Here is a 6955-nt window from a genome sequence, read left to right on the forward strand (position 1 = left end):
CTTTAGCTCTGCCACTACTTTTTTTATTTTCCATTTCATTTCAAATGGATTTTAATATTTTACTTAGAGCTTGAAACTCAATACTGCCAGTTTGGAAGTGATGATGTACAGAACCAACACTACCCCAAAACCAGGTGCTCCATGTAAGAACAAACTAGGGAGGAGACACCTGTCACACCCTGTGGGGAGAGGACCCCCAGAGCCACTGGGAAACCATAGGAGGTTCCAGGAATCCCCCTGCCCAAAGTGGAGGCATTCTAAATTATGGAATGAGCTTGGACTAATTAGAACCAGAATGAGAGTAACTGGAGTTGTCAAAAATATGGGGACATGATTCCAATCAAGATCCCCCTCCAGATGTGTCCAGGGAACATAGAGAAAAGTTTAGACCTCAGATCTTCCTAGATTGCTCTCCCTTTATTCCAACAGGAAATAAAATAAAATTTACAGACAGGGGACATGTTCTGCTGGGGAAGCCACACTTCTGTGTTCTCCAGTGGGATCTTGTCACTGTTCTACAGACATAAAAATTACACTCCTGCAGAGACAGAACTTAAAGATGTCCATTCCTTAAAACTCAAGGAGTTCAAACAATTTTGAGCTCTTCTCAGCTGCAAAGAGTCCTCCTTGCCTCAGCCATCTGGGTAAGTGCCTCTGTGTCTTCAGGTGCACAATCAGAGTGCAGGTGGGTCCAAAAAAGGCTGTGGAAGGAGAGAATTTGAGCCTAGTAGTGAGATTTCTAGTAGCTGCAGAGGAGACATCAGCTATAACAGTTGTATTGAGCCCAGAGGACCGTGCTCTGTATGCTGCAATGAGAATATTTTCTTCTAACAATGTTTGATTCTTTAAATTAGATTTTCCTAAAGTTCATAACTTTTTTCATAAGAAATATCAAGAGATTTTAGGTTTTTAATTTGTTTTAATTTAATGAGTTCTAGTAACATGACTTGCATATAGTATGTCATCTAGATATTTTAAATAATATTTATTTGCATATATAGTATCAGGGAAAACATAAGTTTCAAATTATCATTTTATGATTTATAATTTTTCTACTGTCATCTTCATAATTCAAATAGAACCATTATTGATGTAAGCAACTTCTATAATAAAAATAATTATAAATTTAAAAATCTTTAGAAGGAAATGGGGTTCTATGTTCCAAACCTCATTTCATAAAGGGGAATCTAATATTACTATAAACTTTTCATATGTAATTTCCCATGTAGTCTTTGAATCCAATTTAATTTCACAGGAAAAACATCAAATGAGAGGACCATAATGATAAGGTTTGAAAATACATTAAGCATTTTAAAAAATCAAATGAACATGCTAGTAGTTTTCCACCCATGGCTCCAAAACACCCAAGAACATAATTCACAATATTTGGTGAAAGAATATTTATGTTCATTAGTCCTTTTTGTTTTAGTTACTAAAAAATACCTTTTCAATTGCTATCATATTGGAAATGTCTAAATCTGATTTTATTGAGGAACATCTTAGCTCAGTTGAATCCCATTCTGCCCTGGTAAGAGTACCTAACATTTAGATTTTTTTCCCAAACTTAGTTTTTCATGTCTTTAACATGAAAAAAAATAAATGTGAACCTATCTTCTTTTTTGTCACTAAGACACAAAGAATAAGATGAGACCTAAAAACAAAAGCTGTTGATCAGGAAAGCAGGACTTGAATCTTTCATCCCTACATCAATGAGGGAGAAGGACTCTCCTGCAGGATTGATTGGGTTTTCAAGTAGTGACAGCGTGGGGTCCTTGAAGAAGTACCACTAGGGCTTCCTGTTTCTTGACATTAAAAGAACACTTTCTGTTCTAGTGGCTTTTCTCATGAGACAATTAAAATGGTGATAATGTAAATATCATTGCTCTAAGTGTGAATCCTGAGCTGTACTCTACAACCCTGACAATTTACAAAAAGCAACTGATAATTCTCACCTCTATTTCTCAAAGATAGCTGCCACTCATTGCTGAAGGCTTGTTCAGGATTTTGCTCATCATATTACTGGAGTTTGTGTATCTCACAGCAAATATGCCCACAGGATTGACTTCTGCGGGGCGATGGTTTTGCCTTCCCTAAGGAGCTGGTCAACTATCCTTGTGCTCATCATAGATTTCCAGCACAAGTTGTGCCACAAGGTAGAAAGTGCTGCCTACATGGAACTCAGCTCCAAACCCACTTGCAGGAAGCAGGACTGGTCACACCTCCTATTACTTTTGTCAATTTTTACCTTAGTGAATAGAAGGGGAGAATGGGAGGATTTGGCGTAAGTGGTGAAGCTGAGGTTTGTGTTGACAGTCCAAAGCATATGAGTCTGCACACATATAAATAGTGGTGAGTAAATATTATTTATCTGCCATCTCATTTCAAAGAGAGAAGCAAGATGATGCTCACACTGCAGAGGAGAGAACAGATATGTGCTCCCTTCACACCTTCACCCTGAAATCTGCCCACCATGAAGGTCCTAAGACCCCAAACATGCAGTGCAGTCTTCAGCAGGGTGTCCTCCTCCTGTAATTCTCTCTCCTTCTGTCCTGACCTCCAGCTCATGGCCACTATTTCCTAAGCAGTTCTCACTAGTGTGAGGGAACATGCATGATGCTGCATGCATCATACAGCTACACAGGATTTGGTGATTGCAGGTTGGCACACTGTCTGACATGACTGCTTACCTGATCTGAATATTAAAGGGAGTTTTAACCCTGAGGGGTCCCCAGTCTTCACTATGAGCTCTAATAAATGAAAGTTCTGAAAATTTTGGTATTTCTTTTTTTTTTTATGCGTGATCTGTTTTTCTCATTTACTCACTTAGCCTTTCCTTCCTCTTACCAGATGTGGATTCTTCAGATGTGACTTATTCAGAAATTTATGTTAGATTCATTGTGATTTACATATCCTTAAACACAGAATATCAAGTCTGGGAGCAGCACAAGAGGGCCTATTTGGTATCACCTCTAAGACCCTCATTTGAGTACTGTTTCTCAGATCGCCTGATTAATAGCAGACAGCTCACGCTCTGTCCCCTAATCTCCTAGGGTGTGCTGTGCCAGGCTTGAGGGTGATGGATCACAGCTGGGGAGGGACATGCCATGGGATTTCTCTTAGGTCATCTTTATGAATTTTTTACATTCCCCAGGATGCTCTGATGCTTTCTAACAACCATTGTACATCAGCATGGACAATACTATAGAACTTGCTTTACAATTCCAATAAGATATATTTACATAATTTTAATCATATATACTCCCTGTGCAGCATTTACTGATATGATTGTTTGTGGTTCAAAACTGGAGATAATAGGATAATTAGAAAAGTATTTTCTGGGTTTTCTACAGGCACTACGTGGAGAAAGAATTGTTTTGTTTAAGAATATATCAAATTGTTGGGACTGGGATAGAGGCTCAGTGGTAGAGCACTTGCTTAGCACATACGGGGTGCTGGGTTCGATCCTCACCACCACATAAAAATAAAATAAAGGTATTGTGTCCAACTACAAATAAAAACCAAAAATATTTTTAAAAATTGTATATTAAATGCATACATCAGGAAACAATCTAAGATTTTCCTTTTCCTAATACAGAAATTCACTTGTAAAAAACAATTTTCCACTGATTTTAAGGTAATGAACAAACAAACCTATGAATTTCTGAATATGATTGCAAACACATGGCACAGGACACTCCTGATTTTCATTACTCTTGTTTGCAGAACTGCAAATATTTGATCACACTGAACTTAATGTCATCCGAAGGTCTTGAGACACAGGTGATTAAAATATTTCATTTAATGAGTGTTATATTACTTGGTTTTTATAAGGATCAAATGTCTGAAATGAATTAAAGCAGATCCTGTATGTTACAGGAATGATGTGATAGAATAAATTTTTTTTGGTTTTGTTTCATAATACAATTTTTGTTGTTTTTGAAAGAAGACAATTTAAAAACATTTTTTGTATTTTTTTTTTTTTGTTGTTGTTGTTGTTGTTATAAGGGATTAAAGCCAGGGCTAGGGTTAACAACTGAGAAACATACCCAACTATTTTTATTTTTTATTTTTATTTTTTATTTTGAGGCAGGGTCTCACAAATTTGCTTAGAACTATGCTACATTACTGAGACTGGCTTTAACTGGTGATCCTACTGTCTTAGACTCCTGTGCCTGGCCTAGAACAATTTTTAGAAGTTATATATCACATGTTATTATGGATCCATTTAAACTTATACTATAAAGTGCCCAAAGATACTTTACTTATGTAAAACAAATTTGTAAGGATGGGCAAATGCCATTTATATGTACATAGATGTCACAAAATAAGACAGCTCTATTCTAGTGATCCAATATGATCCATAAAAGCTGGAACACATATAGATATTAGATTCCCAACTTTATTTTTTCTGGACTTATGATGGGAGACACCTCCCAAACCTTGAATGAGTGAATGGAAAACTTTTTATTTTACCTGATCATTACTTGGTAGAAAAATTGTCTTTTTCTAGTGGTGGTCAAGAGTTTTCATTTTCCACAAATAGTGCATGTTGGCACTCATGCCTTGAAGCTGAAAAAGTTTATCACACAGAAGCCAAGAACACAAAGACTTTCTATATCAATAATAAGAAAGGGAATTAGACAGATGGTGGGTAAGTAGTGCAAACAAACTTTTAACAGAGCAAAGTTTTATAGCAAATAGTGTGATGAGGCTATAATAATGACTTATAAAATACAAAATAACCAGAGAAGAGTTTGCAGGTTTCCAACATAAAAATGATAACAAATTGAGAAGATGGAAATTCCCCTGATTTGATCAAAGCACAATCTACACACATCTTGGATTATAATGCTAGGTCTCATATTTAAGTACAAATAGCAGATTCCAATTAAAAATCAAAATAAAGAATCAACACTTTGATGTTTTAACCTAGTTTCTACAAATTTTTAAATGATATCTCATGTTCATAAATATTTTATATTTCTGCTTTCTCTTTTATCTTGGGTCATATATAGCTCTATATGTACTACAAAGCTATTTGGCCACACATGCATAATTTTGTGATAAGTGTTATTTTTTAATATATGGCTGGAAATGATTTAAAATACATACTTACTACTATTTCAGACACTTGAGTTAAAGCACAAACATGCCTTGTATAGAAAAACTTCCATTGGTAGATAAACATCAAATTTTCAAATTATCAAATTTATGCTTAGGTATCTGAACTGAAAAATTGCTTCCTTCTTTGAGATGATAATTGAGACTTTTTTGAAGGTCCTTCATTCAGGCTTTGCTCCAATGATTTCTTTAATGAGAACCTTACAATGAAATAACTTGGAATCTATTTTAACTGTGACTTTAGTTACCATACTAATTACAGTTGCCTTAGTAGAAAACATTAGAATATGTTCCTACTAATATTTGGTAGCTGGAATTGGCTCACTTATGATAGTTATTCTGGTGGTGATAAAAATGGGTATGTAAGAGGTATAGCTATACTGGGAATTCAAACACAGTCCTAAAGTGCCACCAAATATTTTTCTACATACATTTTTAAAATGTTCTACCATTATGAAAAAATCTTGAGGTAGCCACAGAGATAGACATTATTAAAATTAATAATGAATTACATATCCCAAGTCATATAAATGAGGAACTGCATTAATTAAAACACATTGGCCAATATATCTAGAAGTCATTATATGTCAGAAACACTTCCATATTTGGTACTTCATCTTCTTGCACAAACAATACCTCTAGAATTCACATAATAGGACTGCCCATATTTCATAGATGAGATGATCACAATTCACCATCAAGGATGACTCAAGGTATCACTTGAAATCAATGGAAGATAACAGATAGAAATTCAAAAAAATTGTCATAAAGTGGGTAATTCTCAATGTTGGCTCAGTTGATGTATTAAAGATGTTAGGTCTGATAATAAACCAGTATAAAGATTTCACCAAAATAATATATTATAGTTTAAAACTACTCCATTGAGATTAATTTCTTGAGAGAGATGGCATTCTCTACAATTATGCAATCCTCCCATTTGAATTCACCAAAATTAGGCATTTTCAATATGCACTTGGGACTTCATTGAGGAGAGAAAGATGAAAAACCAATAAGACACTACTCCAGAAGACTTCAAGATAAAATTATAATGGAGAATTTTTTAAATAATATATAGTAGTTCTGAATGGATAGGAAAGCTGATGTATAGTGGGAACTCAACAATTGTTATGCAATTCAGATTTGATTTGATAAAATAGAAAAAAATACACTTGGCAGGTGTCAGAAAACTTTTGAGTGCTGAATTGGGAAAAGGGTGTGTTAGGGTGAATCCACACATTTTCTGATGGTAATAGGAGAGGCTGAGATTCATGAAGGTGATATTATTTGAATAAAGACTTTTTCTTCATTGCTTCTGAAGATATATACTCTGTGATTCCTTGCCTAAAAGATGAAAAAGACCAACCAACTATATGATTTTTGTTTTTACCATAAGAAATGCATTTTTCTCTGAAAAACAATTTGGGATCTTGATCAACTCCATCCTCCTTCTCTTCCACATCTCCGCATTCCTCCTCCAGCACAGGCTCAAGACCACTGACCTGATCATAGGTCTCTTGGCCCTAATCCACATAGGGATGATGATAATTTTAGGGTACAGAGTTACAAGTGTCTTTGTATCTCAGGATTTTGGGGATTACATCAAGTGTCAATCAGTTATCTACTTGCACAGGTTTCTGAGGGGCTTCTCCATTTGTGCCACCTGCCTGCTGAGTGTTCTCCAGGCCATCACTCTCAGCCCCAGAAGCTCTGCTTGGCCAAGTTCAAACATAAATCCCACAGCAGACTCTGTGTGTCCTTGTTTTCCTATGGGCTTTCTACATGTCCTTGAGTGCTCATTTCTCAATGTCTTCTACTGCCATTCCCAATGTGACCG

The sequence above is a fragment of the Callospermophilus lateralis genome, chromosome 7 (genome assembly GCF_048772815.1).
Source record: "Callospermophilus lateralis isolate mCalLat2 chromosome 7, mCalLat2.hap1, whole genome shotgun sequence".
NCBI lineage: Eukaryota > Metazoa > Chordata > Mammalia > Rodentia > Sciuridae > Callospermophilus > Callospermophilus lateralis.